We start from the raw sequence: 19,848 nt of genomic DNA on the forward strand, positions 1-19,848 counted from the left end.
CATGAATTCAAATTTTAGGGGAATTTTAATGTCTACTTTCATTTTAATTGTATAGGTTGTTCTCAGTTACATTATGCTATGCGGCTATGCCAAGTCAAAATCACCCAGTGGGATACAACTGTAATTCAAGAAAAAAATCTTATTAAAAAATAGATAACGGATAAAATATCACAATTTTGCAAGTAGAACATAATTATAGAACTTCTCTCTCCAATCAGGTACAACCGTATAACAAAAAAACATAAGCCTGTAAAAATTACTAACTTTTTTTTTTTTTTTTGCAAGTAGAACATAATTATAGAACTTCCCTCTCCAATCAGGTATAACCGTATAACCAAAAACATAAGCCTGTAAAAAATACTAACTCAAACAAAAATGTTAAAAGCAAACACACATCGTGACATCCATATCCTTGCCCACAATATGTCATAATGGTGACCTCTCAATCTCTCATTCCAAAAAAGAATATGGGAAGCAATATATATATATACAAACATGTTTCATTTTTTATTTTATTATAATGGACTAGGTCTTCATAGTTATATATTTCCATACGCCGAATTTTATCGAAATCCATTGAATCTATGTTAGGTTAATCTGGAGTCTGGACCCTTGAATTATCAAACTCCGACTCCCTATTTTATATGCTTCTCCCTCCAGAAGAAGCACAGCACAATTTAACTTTATCTACTTCTCTCTCCACCCAAGTTATTCTCGCTCAACAAACTCCACCATTAAAAGCAACCAATTTTGTTATGAAGTTAAAGATTACACGGCGCGTACTTTTAATATGTTTACCCCCTGTTCAACGTTTAGACGAAGCAGTGTTTCTTTTTTTTGGTAAGTGGGTCTGAAATGTTTCTATAAATAGACAATATTCCATTGTCTAATCCTCGGTCGTGTTATACAAAAGTGGGAATGTTTGGGACCATTCAACGCTCATAGTATGTTTTTTTCAACACACCAAACTTTGGGTGTCTGCGTTATGAGAGTGTAAAATCAACCACACAATCTTTTCTTTTATCCACGCAATGGACTTTTTCTTGGTTGACTCTTTACCACACTACACACCTAATCAACAACAGACTTGACAAATCTAGCCGCTATTACTCCAAAAACTTTAATTCGGAAGTAATAAAGGGAAACTTGAAAGATGGTCAGAGTAATTCGTTGAGATGCATGTCTGTGGGTCACATGATATAATTTTAATGAGACAATTAATTTCAATAAGGGAAATGTTTTATGTTGCACGTGAATGATTATTATAAGGTGAGATTTGTCCCACATCGAATCCGAAAGAGAAATGATATGGATATAAATGGGTGTATATGTAACATTGTCTAACAATTTGAATTTTTTGGTAAATGGACGAGCACCCATCCGTTACAGTTAGTATCAAAGTCAGACCCAATCCTTAATTTGGTATCAAGCCAAGTGCCCGAGTGAGCCATCCCGAGTAAGTAGGGTGACTCGACCGTAACGAGTGTGTTACAAGTTCGGGTGGAGGAGTATTTTATAAGAGAATATTTATCCCACATTAGATCCGAATGAGAGAGTGACTGTGTATAAATGGGTGGGTATGTAATATTACCCAACAATTTGCCTCCCCGTTCGAAGGGCGTACGGGTCTTCACCACGGATAGGTAGGGTGATTCGACCGTAACAAGCGTGTCCCACATTAAATTTGGAAGAACTCTTGAACCCACCGTCACCATCAGTCACCGGGCCACTAACGAGACCAGTTTCCCGTTCCCGACCCATTAGTCAACAAATCTATCACTTCTCGAGTCTCCCTCATTGGACGACAGATCTGAAGGGTTGGTCATACTTTCTCTCTTCTCTCCTCTCCTCTGTTGTTTGTCAGATTATCAATCTGAAGGTCTTTCATCATCTGGTGGGTGAAAAACTTTTTATCTGTTGGAAGAAAATTGGAATTTCTTGACCCAATTTTCAATTTCTATTTGTTGAGCTTGCTTACATCAGATATAATCTTCTGTATTTGTGATTTGCTTTTTTTTATTTTGTTTGTTCTCATATTGTAGTAGTATTCTGTGTGTCTATGAATGTGTACTGTCTATTGTATATACTGGAGAGACAAATGTTCTATGCAGCCTTGAGGACCATACGTTAGGCTTGATCTATAACTGGATTTAGGGACATGTTCTTCCTCGAGTAGGGATGGGACTAAGCCGAGTAACTTGATTTTCGCAAGAAGATTTTACCGGGTTGGGCATGGTGCTTGAAACTATGAATAGGTTTAAATCTTAAAGCCCTAGAATTTTGGCAAGGTTTTTACTAACCGAGGAATCCAAAATATAAGAATAGTTCATCATTTTTATATTTTTAAGGTCAGAGGTTATAAAATAAGTTAAAATTAAATTATTTGTAGTATTATCAATTATGGATTCATGGATATTCACCTAATTTGACAATTACTTATCAATAAGTACTAGTGTAGATGTACAAGCTCTTCTCCCCAAATGGAGAGGTTGGTTTTCAAAATTTTAATCTTTTACTTTAAAATTAAAGAATAAAATTTTAGTTAAGGAAACAAATTAATAAATAATATAAAATTTTGAATTCTTTCAAAATTCTAATAAGAATGAAATTTACCAAGCCCCACAAGTTTTAATCACACAGTTTCAAAGAAAACCATACTTGGTGGTTACCACTCTTAACTACTATTCTCAGTGTTTCTGTTTTTGTTTGCTATGTAGATTCTTAGCCTAGTTCAAGTCAAGTGATTTTAGGATGTTCATGTTACAGTTTAAATACATTTTATGATCATTGTTTAATTAGAATAAAAATTAATCTTTTTGACACTCACATCTACTTTGGTGGGTTCTTTTTCTAGTTCTGTGAAGCTGATAAACCCTAATTTCTTCTGGTGGACTTGTAGGGTCAGAGAGAGAGGTGTGGTGAAGGAAAAAATCAAAGACATGAGTGCAGTTTGATCAATAGTACTTCATGGGTTCTTGTTGTTGGGAAACGTGCTAGTTTTAAAAACTTTTCGAGGGATTTAAATTCATAGATCTTGATTCATCACATAGAGACAAGTTTTATGCAAAAAATAAAATAAAATATGATGTATTATTCAACTAAAAGATTGAATACTTACATCAAGGTTTGAGTAAACCTCAGATCTCTCCTCTAAAGTGAATGTTCTCACTTATTGTAGATCCCTTTTGCTAGACATCTTTTCCATGGATCTCCATCTTCTTGGTAATGGTCTTGCCTTTAGGAATCACTCATAAGCCTCCTTGAATGACCTTGGAAAACTAGGCTTGTGGGAGCCTCCATTAGATGAGAACATAAACCCTAATTTTCTAGAGAGAGAAAATTTATTCCTTTTTCCTTCTCATAAAAATCATCCCCTAAAATATACATAGACCATGTATATTTATAGGCAACATAAAAATAAAGAAAAGGAAACAACAAATCCTTCTCCATCTCTAATTCATATGTCTCAAATCTAATATGATTCCAATATCAAGTTGGGCTATGAGTGAGAATCCATTGGGCCTATTATTTTATTGGCTACAATGAATTAATAATTGGCTCGGTCCATGGACCCAATTCAATTAATTCATAAATTAATTTCTACTCCACTAAAAGAAATTAATTGAACTCCAATTAAATAATAAATAACCTCTAAGTCAATATTGCACTTTGACCCCTCTATGCATAATTAGTTATCGGATAAATATAGCCATCAATCCGACTACTTAATTAATATATTTATTTTGGTACCTTTGATTATTTCTGGCTCGATCACAATAAAACATTTGTTTGACAAAAATAATAATTTAAATAAATAAATATATAATAAATCATTTTGTCTAAAAACACACGAAGGCCTTCGAATTTACTTTGTGATCAACCATAATCAATACAAAATAAATACAAGTAGCAATGATGCAAATATTGAAAATATAACCCTCTAACTATTAATTACATAACTACCCAAAGTGTCGGTCTAAGGATCCCGAAGAATCCGCCGAACAAATCAAAGTAATTATTAATTAGTAAAAGAGTCTATACTTTTCTCATGCTTAAGAGTCAAATGCCATGACGGTGATAGGGAGTAATTGCATACGACGGCTCTCGCAATATATCTCAACCTAACGCGGATCCAGTTCAAGTCTTAATTAATTATGAGTCCATCCATAATTACCGACTATGAACAATTTATAATTACTATTTATATATCATGCATTGATTGTCATCACATACATATATATAAATATTTCTTGTAATTAACTGGACACTATCAATTTCATAGTGAATTGAAACATAATACATTGAATTCACCAATTATATAAATCATAAATATTTCAGATATGTCAGGAACATATGTCAATACAATCCAGATAGGAATTTGCTATGCCAGGGCATATAAATCCCAACACTTGTATCAGTGCTCTAAGCAAAGCTGAGATTCTCCGTCATGCTGGTACATATAACTTCTCTCTTTTTTATTCAATTCTTCATAACACATGTCGTATTTTCCTTGGACTAGGTCACCTATCAAGACCAACTTGGCCTTGATAGGGTAGGACCCAAGTATTGCTCCTATAGAGACACATTACAGACCCTTCAGTCTTAGGTTTTGTGTTATTGAAAAGCAAGTGGAGCTTATAATTATGGTGCAGCAAAATTTGCTACCATATCACTGAAAATCCATTGAATTCAAATGGATATATCGAGTGCAAACACGACATATATGATACATATATACAGGCATGCATGAATATAAATCTTTTGTTTTTTGGCCGATCATGTACAAATGCAGTCTATGAGCATATCAATTCAATTCAGAAACTTGGTATATTTAAAAGAGATTGAGTTTTTTATTTTTTTATTTTTTTTTTACGAAAGTTTCATTTTCTGTATGGCATTTTCTAGTGAAATAATGGATGTTTTTGGAATTGATCGATATACATGTGTAGGGAAGAATTCAACCTCAGTGCAACTTGCTCCTCCAAGCGAGGGTGAGATTTTTCAGTCCCCTAATTTGAAGAGTTTTGCCTTCACTGAACTAAAAAAGGTCACCAAAAACTTCCGTCCAGATGGTCAATTTGGTTGCCTTTAAAGGCTGGATTGATGAGAATACGTTTACAGCTGCCAAACCAGGGACTGGCATTGTTGTAGCTGTGGAGATTCTAGACCACAGTTCTCTCGGTAGTGACAAGCAATGGTTGGTATGTATAATCTCTGGCTTTCTTAGTTTTCCCATATATGATCACAACCCTTAAATTTGTACATCTTACTTTAATGTCAATAAAATAATTTTGCGTGTAATAACAAAAAAAATGAAGTTTTAGTTTTGATGAGCCTCATCTAACATTTCAAAAAGACATCACTGGAGTTTCCGGAATGAATATTTAGTTCTGATGAGCCTTCTGTTGGGATTTATATGCCCTGGCATAGCAAATTCCTGTTTGGATTAAAGTGACATATGTTCCTGACGTTTCTGACATATTTATGTTTTATACAATTGGTGAATTCAATGTATTATATTTCGATTCATTATAGAATTGATAGTGTCCATTTGATTACAAGAGATATTTATATATATGTATGTGATGGCAATCAATGCATGATATATAAATAGTAATCATAAATGGTTCATAGTCGGTAATTATGGATGGACTCATAATTAATTAAGATTTGAACTGGATCCGCGTTAGGTTAAGATATATTGTGAGAGCCGTCGTATGCAATTACTCCCTATCACCGTCATGGCATTTGACTCTTAAGCATGAGAAAAGTATAGACTCTTTTATTAATTAATAATTACTTTGATTTGTTCGGCGGATTCTTCGGGATCCTTAGACCGACACTTCGGGTAGTTATGTAATTAATAGTTAGAGGGTTATATTTTCAATATTTGCATCATTGCTACTTGTATTTATTATGTATTGATTATGGTTGATCACAAAGTAAATTCGAAGGCCTTCGTATGTTTTTAGACAAAATGATTTATTATATATTTATTTATTAAATTATTATTTTTTGTCAAACAAATGTTTTATTGTGATCAAGCCAGAAATAATCAAAGGTACCAAAATAAATATATTAATTAAGTAGTCAGATTGATGGCATTATTTATCCGATAACTAATTATGCATAGAGGGGTCAAAGTGCAATATTGACTTAGTGGTTATTTATTATTTAATTGGAGTTCAATTAATTTCTTTTAGTGGAGTAGAAATTAATTTGTGAATTAATTGAACTGGGTCCATGGACCGGGCCAATTATTAATTCATTGTAGCCAATAAAATAATAGGCCCAATGGATTCTCACTCATAGCCCAACTTGATATTGGAATCATATTAGATTTGAGACATGTGAATTTGAGATTGAGAAGGATTAGTTGTTTCCTTTTCTTTACCTTTATGTTGCCTATAAATATACATGGTCTATGTATATTTTGTGGGTGATTTTTAGTAGAAGGAAAAAGGAATAAATATTTTCTCTCTCTAGAAAATTAGGGTTTATGTTCTCATCTAATGGAGGCTCCCATAAACCTAGTTTTCCAAGGTAATTCATGGAGGCTTATGAGTGATTTCTAAAGGCAAAATAATTACCAAGAAGATGGAGATCCAAGGAGAAGGCATCTTGCTAAGGGATCTACAATAAGTGAGAACATTCACTTTAGAGGAAAGTTTTAAAGGTTTACTTAGACCTTTGATGTAAGTATTCAATCCATTAATTGAATGATACATCATATTTTTATTTTTGCATAAAACTTGTCTCTATGTGATGAATCAAGATCTATAAATCAAAATCCCTCGAAAAGTTTTTAAAACTTGCACGTTTCCCAACAGTGGTATCAGAGCATGGTTTGATTCATTACTAGAGATCATGATTTTATGAAAATTCATCATTCATGGATCCAATTTTGATATGCATATATTTATTTATTGATGTATGTTGATGTATGAATTAATATATTGATATATATTGATACATGATGATGTATGTATAATTGTGAATGGATGATGATATGTGTTTTGAGCCATGGATAAAGCTTATAGGTTAATTGAATGTAATTTTATCTTTGGATGAATGTAATTAAGGCTTTGATTTAGCCGTTTGAAAGTTCAATGATGTAATTTAATTTTTTCCATTGTATTTCAAATTGTAAATTTATTTAAAGCCATGTAATCTTTATCAAAGGATGCTATGAAGCTTCAAGAAGGTCCAAGAGGGTTAAATTAGGCTTCAGAAATTTTCTGGGATTTTTTAGCAATTTTTCGGAATTTTTCTGGAATTTTTTAAGGCCTAATTTAATTTCTGGAAATTTTTATTAATTTTTCTGGATTTTTCGGCGTTTTTCCGGTGGCCGGAGCATCACCGGCGGCGACAAGAGACGTCGGAGGAGGCTAGAATCAAGTGCAGGTCTATGATGGTGAGCCTGGCGTGTGAAAAGCACGCGCTAGGAGCCGGAGGCGTAGATGACATGCTGGCGCGTGGGTCTCACGCGCCAGCCAAATCCACCTTCCCTCCACGCGCGTGCAGGCGCGTGGAGGTGCGTCCCACGCGCCCCAGGCGCGTGCCAGCGCGTGGGGGCGCGTGCCTTCACTTGCAACATGCCCCAGGCGCGTGTAAGCGCGTGTGGGGCCATCCAGGCGCGTTCCAAGCGGTGTTTTGCTTCTCCCGGTGCGTACCAGCCTTATGTGGGTGTTTGCAAGCCGATGGATGATCCTCGCGCAATACTTAGAGTGGTTAAATGTTAAAAGCTGATTCCATTGGCCATTTTATTTGCTTTATCTGTTATTTATTTATTTATGCGATGTATGAAATGCATAGAATATATAATTGTTAATTAATTATTATTCATGCATTGGATCCATGATATTTATTTAAATGGCTTGATTTACATTAATTAAATTATGAAAATTAATTGGATTAGATTACTAATTAATTTGAGGGCACTTATTGGGAAACGAAAAATTATTTTTGTAAATTATTTTTCAAGTGTGCTTCAAATTAAATATTAGTGAATCATTTAAAGTCCAAATATTTTCTAAATTTAATGGGATTAAAATCAAGACGTTTTGCATGCATTATATCATGTAAATGAATAAAATGAAAACCCTAATTATGAATGATTAAAAATTGAGTGGGAGCGGGAATTTTTATATATTGGCCCATGGCCTTTGTTATTAACACCATTATAATTAGATCTTCAAAAATAAGGCCCCACGCATGATTTGAAGAGTCTTAATATTACAAGAATGGTTATCTCATGAAAATAATAATATTAAATGTTCATTGTAATTAGATCTTTAAAAATAAGGCCCTACGCATGATTTAAAGAGTCTAGATTATAATGACAAGATATTTAATGTTTTATTTTTCATTAGAGCATTAATAACGTTATACCCTCAATCTAAAATCAATAGTGTTAGCTCCCCAACGGAGTGGTCTATACTAGGTGATTTTAGAAAGGCTAAACATAATCGGGAATCATTTCATATAGATAGACAAGGCATTGTCTTAAGAGATATGGAAATGATGGGATTTGCCCGCCAATAGCAATAATGAACTTCGCTAACCGAATAAGTTATTGGCGTATTGGTTATTCGATTTTTCATGCAGTGGTTAAGGGACCCACATACTATTTTAATGGAAGTGCTCACCTAATAGTAAATGAATCTCAACAATAGTAATAATGAACTCCTCCAACAGGATAAGTTATTGACATATTGATTGGTTGATTTATTATGCTACAGAGTTGAGGGACCCGCATTAATTAAAATGGATTGTTCACCAATAATGATAATGATCTCTTGTTCGATTGAGATTTATTATATTATGTGGTTAACAAACTCATTTTAATTTTAAATATGCATGACAGAATTAATAATTCACCTTGCATGTTGTATGAATGCATTTATATTCAGAAGAATTATGTTTAATCCATTTTATCTGCTTGCTTACATATTCTATGATATTGGACCTTATTTATAATGACTGGAAAATGAACTTAGATATTTTATTCACAACGTAATGGTACAAAATGTGTTTATTACTCCTATACCTATCTCTTTTACTTTGAGATACCAAATTTGACATTAATGCTTTTAATAAATTAGATAAGGCAAATGATATGACTTGGTGCAATATTCTAGAGTTTAACTCGAATATACTCCAAAGCTAACATTTGTATTATTTTATTTTCTTCAAGCATCATATTAAATGTCAATGAGATATTTTGGTGAGATTAGATAGAGCATATGCCTCAGTACTGTGTCAAATTTAAATACCATCAAGATAGCCTCATGAACTCCAGTTTGAAATCAAATTTTGGAAAATGATTGTTTATTATTTAAAAATTAGTTGGAGATCAATAAGGCTGACTTGGGTGGTAAGTTTCAAGTTGACATGATTATTGCCTTGTTACCAAACTTGTTCGACTCTGTTAGAGTGAACTAAATAAGGAATCAGTTTGAGTTCACACTCGCTGATATTCTTATAGAATTGGTAACAGATGAAGAGATAATCAAGAGTTTGGGCGTTCCTATCAATCTAACCTAGTCTATACCATCTTCTTCTAGGCCCAAGTGGATGGGCAAAGCAAAGAAGAAGGATGATAATAAGACTAGGCTAGCACAAAACATAGGTATCTAAAAGGTTAAAGGGAATAAGGCAGTGTATGTTGAGGGCGAATGAAACTGTTTCTTTTGCCGTTAACTAAGACACTAAAGGACAAACTGTCTAAGCAATGACGTGGCATAGGAAAATATATATTTAATCATTGAGCCATGTTATGTGGTTGTATCTATTGATTCCTGATGGATAGATTCTGGAGCCACTAAACATTTATTGTAAGGATTTCAGGAATCCAGAAGCCTTGATGATATGGATATATATTTATCTTTTGACATGATGCCAAGGTTGTAGTTAAGTCAGTGGGAGTATTACATCTGAAATTAGAGAGTATGAGGATATTAGTATTAGAGAACTATCTTTATGCACAGAAGTGAAACGCAATCTCATTCTTATTTCACTTTTGGCTTATAAAAACTAGATCGTTATTTTGTAAAACTGGTTTTATAAAATTGAATAGATATGTGATTGCTTCTGGTGCATTGAAAGATGGTTAATATAATATAATCACAAGCTCTTAAGATTTGCAGGATGTAGAAACTAATGTTGCATCTTCTAGATTAAATGTTAAGAGAAAATTTGTTATTTCTGACTCATTGTATTTTTGGTGTCTATTTTTGGGTTGTAATCAATCAAAATGAGATTTAAAGATTGGTTAAAGAAGGTTTATTACCTAGTGAGGCAGAGAAGCCTAAACCAAACTTGTGAATCTTGTTTTGAAGGATAGATAACTCTAAGGGCTTAATCAGCCAAATGAAATAGACATAAAGAACAATTAGAGTCGGTACACACGTACACGTGTAGTCTTATGAACATCCAATCGAGATTACTTACGTTTTGGATAAATTTACCTGTTGCGACACAAGTCTTATACTTTTGGTATATTCCGAGAGGGTCAAGACTGATGTGAAGCACAGATTTGGTAAACTTATCAAGACACTTCGATCTGATCGAGTATTTGAGTATTTCTTGGGATAGTGCAAAGACTATATGGTCAATGAGGGTGTTGTGTACCAGTTTTCCGCAATTGATGCTAAATTAATTTAGGTGTCAAATAGGAATAACAGAATTCCACTTAACATGGTTAGATCTATGATCAGTAATGCCACATTATCTCTTTCATTTAAGAGTTTAGCGTTAATGACATCGATGCGCATTATGAACTGCATTCCATCTTAGTCTGTCTCAAGGATACCGTTGAGCTGTGTTTTTGACTAAATATTAGTTTGAATCATATGCACATATGGGGTAGTCTTGCACACGTGCGTTTGATATGGACAAGTAAGTTGGAATCAGATCATAGGCATGCTAGATTTGATAGCTACTCTAAATGTCACTAGGATAGATTATTTTATGATCTCAAAGATAAAAGTTGATTGTTTTCACTCACTGTTTATCTATAGGAGAATCATATTATGAATCACATACCTAGTAGCATAATGTTAGAGAATTTGGTATAAGTACCAGATGTACCACATATGAACACACTTATTATAGAGATTGAGAATAATATATGAATTCCCTATTGATGCGTTAGCATCATCTACTACACAGATTCTTGCATCGGTACATTGATGTAGTGGGAGGATTATCATCCAATTCGACAGAATCATGTTTTTAGGTGAGACCATTATGGACATCCCTGTTAAACATGAGTTGGACCCAGTAAGCTACACGGAAGCGTGAACCGATGTGGATACAGATCGTTTTGGTGAGTTACTATGAAATCAGAGTTGGAATCTATGTATTCTAATAAATTCTGGGATCTTGTAGAACTTTCTAGTAGGGTGATTCCTATGGAAGGCAAGTTAATCTACAAAAAGATACCAGAAGATTTCTTAGTGAATAAATCATGAGTGTACAAGGGAATGTCATTATTTTTCTTAATTCTATATATTGATGACATCCTACTCATTTATAATGATGTGGAAGTTTTGTCATCAATTAAAAGGTAGTTGTTCAATTACTTTTAAATGAAGGATTTTCAAGATGTAAGCTATATTCCTAGGATCAAGCTTTTGCAAGATCAGGTTAAAAGGAAAATAGGCTTATCTTAATTATCCTACATTGATAAAGTTTTGACTAGGTTTGGTATGCATAACTCAAAGAATGAGTTCTTGCTTTATTGATATGGATCGCTCTCTCTAGTAAGTAGTTTTTCAAGACTAGCAGAGGAGTTTGAGCAAATGAGACTGGAACAATATGTTTCGGCATATGAGAGTCTCATATATGCCATGGTCTATACCAAACAGGACATCCGCTACATAGTAGGGATAGTCAGTAGAGATCAGTCCAATACTGGACTGGACAACTGGTTTATTGTGAAAAATATCATTAAGTACCTAAGGAGAACCAATGATATCATATTCATTTATGGATGTGATGATATGGTCCTAGTCAGGTATGCTAGTTCCGATTTTCAATCAGAAGTAGATACTATGAGGTTCATGACTTAGTGTATGTTCACTTAATGAAAGGGAAATCAGTTGGTAGATTGTTAAGCAGATTTCAACTGCTGATTCAAACCTGCAGGTGGAATATATTACAGCTTTAAAGGCTGCAAAGGAAGCCTATTGGTTTGATCTCACTGATTTAGAGGTTGTGGAGCATGCTAGCCTACCTATCGAGCTATATTGCGATAATACTGTAGAAGTAGTCCAAACCAATGACCCAAGGTTCTATAGAGGAACAAGATACACTAAGAGGAAGTATCATGTTCAACATGATATTGTCCGGCGAGAAAATGTACTTGTAGCTAGAACATTGCATTGGAACACAACTTTGTTGATCCATTATCAAAGGTGTCATTGATCAATAATTTTGATCATCATCTGGATAACATTGGAGTTAGGTGCAATTTGAATTGGCTATGAGGGCAAGTGGGAGCTGTTGGGATTTATATGCCCTGGCATAGCAAATTCCTGTTTGGATTAAAGTGACATATGTTCCTGACGTTTCAGACATATTTATGTTTTATACAATTGGTGAATTCAATGTATTATATTTCGATTCATTATAGAATTGATAGTGTCCATTTGATTACAAGAGATATTTATATATATGTATGTGATGACAATCAATGCATGATATATAAATAGTAATCATAAATGGTTCATAGTCGGTAATTATGGATGGACTCATAATTAATTAAGATTTGAACTGGATCCGCGTTAGGTTAAGATATATTGTGAGAGCCGTCGTATGCAATTACTCCCTATCACCGTCATGGCATTTGACTCTTAAGCATGAGAAAAGTATAGACTCTTTTATTAATTAATAATTACTTTGATTTGTTCGGCGGATTCTTCGGGATCCTTAGACCGACACTTCGGGTAGTTATGTAATTAATAGTTAGAGGGTTATATTTTCAATATTTGCATCATTGCTACTTGTATTTATTATGTATTGATTATGGTTGATCACAAAGTAAATTCGAAGGCCTTCGTATGTTTTTAGACAAAATGATTTATTATATATTTATTTATTAAATTATTATTTTTTGTCAAACAAATGTTTTATTGTGATCAAGCCAGAAATAATCAAAGGTACCAAAATAAATATATTAATTAAGTAGTCGGATTGATGGCATTATTTATCCGATAACTAATTATGCATAGAGGGGTCAAAGTGCAATATTGACTTAGTGGTTATTTATTATTTAATTGGAGTTCAATTAATTTCTTTTAGTGGAGTAGAAATTAATTTGTGAATTAATTGAACTGGGTCCATGGACCGGGCCAATTATTAATTCATTGTAGCCAATAAAATAATAGGCCCAATGGATTCTCACTCATAGCCCAACTTGATATTGGAATCATATTAGATTTGAGACATGTGAATTTGAGATTGAGAAGGATTAGTTGTTTCCTTTTCTTTACCTTTATGTTGCCTATAAATATACATGGTCTATGTATATTTTGTGGGTGATTTTTAGTAGAAGGAAAAAGGAATAAATATTTTCTCTCTCTAGAAAATTAGGGTTTATGTTCTCATCTAATGGAGGCTCCCATAAGCCTAGTTTTCCAAGGTAATTCATGGAGGCTTATGAGTGATTTCTAAAGGCAAAATAATTACCAAGAAGATGGAGATCCAAGGAGAAGGCATCTTGCTAAGGGATCTACAATAAGTGAGAACATTCACTTTAGAGGAAAGTTTTAAAGGTTTACTCAGACCTTTGATGTAAGTATTCAATCCATTAATTGAATGATACATCATATTTTTATTTTTGCATAAAACTTGTCTCTATGTGATGAATCAAGATCTATGAATCAAAATCCCTCGAAAAGTTTTTAAAACTTGCACGTTTCCCAACACCTTCTCATGTCAATAATATACTCCCTCCGTCCCTTATTAGTAGTCCATTTTTCTGTTTTTACATGTCCCAAATTAGTTGTCCTCTTTGAAAAGTTAAAGCATCTTTTCTTTATATTTTCATCATTGTCCTTTATCTTTTTAAAAAATTTCAAAATTTTTAACTATATATATTTAAATTAAAAAGGACAATTTGGTAATTTTAAAAGGGAACAATGCATTAATTGCATGTCCCCTTAAAAAGTTATAAAACCAAAAATGGACAACTAATAAGGGACGGAGGTAGTACTACTTTTCTAATCATTTTGGCTCCCGTAGGCAGAAACTAATATTTTGGGGCAGCTGCATCATAACAAAAAAATGAAGTTTTAGTTTTGATGAGCCTCATCTAACATTTCAAAAAGACATCACTGGAGTTTCCGGAATGAATATTTAGTTCTGATGAGCCTTCTCATGTCAATAATATACTCCCTCCGTCCCTTATTAGTAGTCCATTTTTCTCTTTTTACATGTCCCAAATTAGTTGTCTCTTTGAAAAGTTAGAGCATCTTTTCTTTATATTTTCATCATTGTCCTTTATCTTTTTAAAAAATTTCAAAGTTTTTAACTATATATATTTAAATTAAAAAGGACAATTTGGTAATTTTAGAAGGGAACAATGCATTAATTGCATGTCCCCTTAAAAAGTTATAAAACAAAAAATGGACAACTAATAAGGGACGGAGGTAGTACTACTTTTCTAATCATTTTGGCTCCCGTAGGCAGAAACTAATATTTTGGGGCAGCTGCATCATCCCAATCTCGCGAAATTAGTCGGGTACTGTTTAAAGAATGAGCATTGGCTTCTGGTTTATGAGTTCATGCAGCGGGGTAGCTTGGCAAATCATCTATTTAGGAGTAAGTTCTTATTGTCATTAGCTCTTCAACCAAGCCATGCCACTGGTTTCCTAAAGGTGGAATATTATTTACAGCCTCGGATTCTTCTAATTTATAAATATGATTAAGAGACCCTAGTACTTGTTCTTAGATCTAACAGGGACTTCTTCTATTCAACCACTTTCTTGGAACCACCGTATGAAGGTTGCTCTTGGTGCTGCAAAGGGACTTGCATATCTTCCTAGAAGAAAAAGTGATGTACAGCACATTCAAATCCTCTAATATCCTGCTTGATTCTGTACGTGAAATGTTTCGATCAATTGTTTTTCAGTACTTCTGAAAGTTCAACATTAACACCAGTGGACGTACTCTCATAAAATTTTCATTGCTAATTGACAGGATTTCAATGCAAAGCTTTCGCTTTCCGAGTTGGCCAAAAAGGATAAGCATTCAGATGGGGTTACGCCATTAAATGATGCAATCCATGTCTTTGGTTATGTACCTCCTAATGTGGTCATTGTCTGTAATTTCGCTTATGCATCTCCTGAGTATATGATGAACAGGTATTCTAAATTCTCTGTTTTATTCATTCTTATTAACTATTCATTTGTCATATTGGATCAAATCAAGTTCATTTCCTCCCTTCTGATGCTTAATTCATTCTCTTCTCGTGAAGGAAAAATAACCGTTAAGAATAACGTATATAATTTTGGGGTTGTTCTTCTTGAGTTGTTGACTGATCGAAGAGCAGTGGACAAAGAATACTACACACTTGATGAATGGGCGAGGCCCTACCTGACCACCGAAGCCAAAACTCTCCATATGATGGATCCTCGTATAGAAGGCCAGTATTCAAAAGGTGGAGCACTGAGAGTTGCTGCAATTGCTAAGCAATGCGTCAAAACAAATCGCAAATTGAGGCCGAACATGAATGAGGTGGTGAATGCATTGGAGCAGCTTCAGGATCCAGCTGACACAATATGATATTTCCATAGGAGATGAGATGGTTAGGACTTAGGAGATGAGCTAGGATTTTAGTTTAGAGGGGCACAACGTAATTGTTGAAAAAAAATAATAATAATAAATATGACAAATAGGAAATATAATTTTTTTAAATTAAAAAGGCAAATAAGAAAAAAAAAAAAAGTTGTTAAATAATATACTAAATAAATACTGTTAAAAAAATTATAGTTACAAAATATTAATTAATAATATTTTAATTAAATAAAATCACAAATGTCATCGATAAAAAGAAATAAGTTAAAAAAAATAAAAAAAAATACACAATTATACATAAGTATAAAAAGAAATTTTTTGAAAAAGGAAACAAAAATTAGAAAAGGAAAAATATATTGTATACTTGAAGAAGGGATATATATAACTCAAGAAAATTAGAAGAATTTGAAATTTTGAGGGTGGGCACAATTTAAAATTACTATAAAAGTATATGTATATACCAAAAATATATATCTATGTATAGTAGGTTGGAGCAAAGTGAGGAGGGGCACGTGCCCCCTCTGGACTTTAATTGGCTCCGCCCCTGGCCGTGGCAATTCAGTCAACTCACTGTAGATCATCGGAGAACCTTCCGAGGAGATGGGAGGCCGTTGGTCATACTAGGCCTGCTTTGACAGTTAACTTGAAACTAATCCGAAGTGTTCATCTATGTAAACCTAATTAGTGTTCAGTGTATTATACAATTACTAGAGAAGAAGAATAAAATAGAGAAAAGGTAGGAGTATAAAAAGAAGAGTATGATTCATTTTTTAAACGCAGAAAAATGTTTGTTTTTTTTCATTGGTTTGTTGAAACTCACCCAACCTATTTATTCCCACAGAATTTGAACCCTCACTATTATTTATTTTTTTTGAAAAGTCCCTCACTATTATTTTGGGAGGCAAAGAAAATGTCATTAAGCTATTACTGTTGGTGCAGAAAAATGTTTTCAAAAAACTCTAAAAGACAATTGTCTAAAAATCAGAATTTTTCAAAAATAGTTTTCAAATAACTACTAACAAGTTTGTTTACAATTTTTTATTTTCAGCTCTTTAAAAATAAAAAATTATTTCCAAAAAATTGAACAAATCAAGCCCTTGGTAACTTTAAACCTTAGAGTGGACTAGTTAGCTAAAAACACCTCTTACTAGTCAGCTAAAAACACCTCTTAGTCTCCAGTGAATAGGAAGTTCATGTTCACTATTGATGTGGCGTAAAAATAGAATGATTAGTGTCCTTAAATATGACAAAATAAAAAATAAAAGATTTGAGAGGTTAACCAGATCCCAATTAAATCTTAATTTAACTCTATCACTCACACTATTATTGCAAACCGAAGCCCTAATCTATAACTAGCGAAGTTGGTTTTCGTCTGATCTTCATGGAGCACAGCCGCAGTAGTAGATGTCAAAGAAGAATAAACATGTACTCCTTCGGCAGCCGCACCTCCCCCGATGGCTTGTGGTACTTCTGAGAAATAACTCCATGCTAGCCATAGTTTAACAAGTACTTTAATGAACAATTTTATTCTTTCTCACGTGAAAAAAAAAATTAGTAAATTACTTGAGTTCTTGCGCTTGATCGATAATATGTTTAACTTGATTCTCTATATGAATCCTTAGACAATAGGACTCAATAGATTCCAAAGTGAAATAAGATCACGAACTAATAATTTGAGTGAACTAAGATTAGTAAACATATGTTCAACATCTATTTCTTCCGGTTCTTGGTATCCAAATATTATCCAAATATTATTATCTCAAAACATATTTCTTCTTTTTTTAATTGAGTTTTCATAATTTTTAATTCTTTAAAAACAAAAAACTTTTCTAGAAAACTAAAGCATACGTGCAAATAAATTTCAAAAACACATATCTAACTAATATACACAACTATTAAATGTTTATAGATTTTTGTTTTTGTTTTTATATTATCACCCCTTTTTAAAATTTTAAAAATATATTACTAATACTATAAAGTTTATGACTGGTGACAAAAAAATACTTCTATAGTCAAGCACGTCGTCTACCAAATTCTTCTTCTACTTCATATTTAATTAACAGTTACCTATTTAATTACTTATGATCTAACAAAGAATTGTTTTTATGTTCAAACACGTCTCGTACCCCAATTCATCCTTTGCTACATATTAAATTAACAATTATCCAATTAAATAAAATTACTCGTTGTTCAACCCTTCTATGGTGATTCTAGATTATTCAACCATTCAACAAAATAAAAAATAATCCAACATTTCAACACTACTATTTAAGTCAATCATTCACTTGATACCATTCCACTAAATCATCCAATCGTATTGTATATTTGGATTATTTATTTTTAACTCTTATGCTTGTTTTATATTTTTGTGTAAAAATATATTCTCAATAATAATTCATCAGTGTTATGTTTAGACTTAAATAATTTTTACAATTTTACAAATTTATTTATTTATTTATTTTTATTTTTTTACATTTGTGACTTATCAGTGTATCTTAACCTATGAAGCACAGACACTCCTCCAAGGGGTCCCGTACCAGTGTCGAACACTTTTCGAATATGGACACGCGTGTTCGAGGCTCGGACACTTGTCTGACACTTTGTGAAGTGTACAGAAATTATTTTTTATTGAACAAGGGGTGGACATGGTTCGGACACGCGGAGGACACAGGGTGGACACGGCTCGAACACGCGGATTACACGTGGGGGACACCGCGGAGTATATTTTGTAATTTTTTTAAAGATAAATGGGGTACCTAATGTAATTTACTAATTTTAGAAGTTTAAAAGTAAAATTTTGAAAAAATAAAAAAACAAGTACAAATAACAGAGTATTAGATAGAAAATTTATTTTGACTCACTTTCTCTCTCTGTCTCTCTTCTTCAATTATCTCTGTACATGAGCAAGACATTTTTATTTTTTTATTTTTAAAGTTACATGAACAAGATTTTGTGAGAGACTGAAAGTATATATATTTATTCATGTACATATTTAGCCCATTATAGCTATGTCTCTTCTGCACATCTTTGTTTGGAATTTGGATTAACTTTATTTTTCATTTATATTATGTTTTGTCATGTCCATGTTTTTTTTATAACAGAGTTGAAATTATTAAAATTAGTTATGTTATTTATTGTTGTTTTATTTGTAATTTTGTTTTTATATATACATGTTTGTTATTATGAAAATGAATGTGCAAGGTTCTAGTAATTATATTTTGAATATATATATATATCTATAATTTTATAGACGTATTCCTGTCGTTTCCGTTTCCTATTTTTTAAAAATTTGCCGTGTCGCCATATCTGTGTCGTATCGTACTCGTGTCCTGTATTTGTATCTGTGCTTCATAGATTTTAACAGACTATTAGAGAAAAAAAAAAAATTTACATATCATACGTGACCGTATATATTTTACATAAAAAAATATTTTAACAAACTGCTGAAGATGTTATAACTATTCAAACAAGCCCAATCGTAAAAAGAGTTTGCGGTCCGTATTAGCCGGAAAAGGAAAGAATAAATGTGTGAAGGACAATTTCTAAGATATAATCCTGCAAAATGACTTTTGAATTTTTTAAATTAACTCTAATTGGACCATATCTTATAAACTCTTTGTAATTAAGAAACTAATCATATTAACTTGAATTAAGAAACTGACCCAAGAGATTTACTCGGAAATAATAAAATAATTTAAGAGAGGATACTTGTGCTTTACAATTCTACAATTGTACTCTAATGTTTCAAGGAAATGAGACATTTAACCCTAATTTTATAAATAATTTTTTTTTTCAAATATCACAACTATCATTTTAGTTATGGAAAGATCTTTTCATTTCTCCTCTCTCTCTCTCCCATTAGCATGGTGAGCTTTCATTATTTTTTTAATCTTCGTTTGCTCTTCCAATAATAGTCCGCACTTGATCACTTTCGATATTTTTAGAAAAGCGGGGTGAAAGACAATGGAGAATACCTCAAAAATCCCCTACACCATCTTCTATGATTTTTTAATGAATTGAAACAGAGCTCCAAACACACCTATTGAA

General features: G+C 32.7%; 1 pseudogene; it reads left to right on the plus strand.

Annotated features, from left to right (window-relative positions):
* The first annotated feature begins 4,776 nt into the window (after positions 1-4,776).
* Positions 4,777-15,789, plus strand: LOC132314335 (probable serine/threonine-protein kinase PBL10; annotated as a pseudogene).
* Positions 15,790-19,848: the final 4,059 nt, after the last annotated feature.

This window comes from Cornus florida, unplaced genomic scaffold (assembly GCF_030987335.1).
Source record: "Cornus florida cultivar Cherokee Brave unplaced genomic scaffold, ASM3098733v1 CherokeeBrave_3.0.0_Hap2_Chr06, whole genome shotgun sequence".
Classification (NCBI taxonomy): Eukaryota; Viridiplantae; Streptophyta; class Magnoliopsida; order Cornales; family Cornaceae; genus Cornus; species Cornus florida.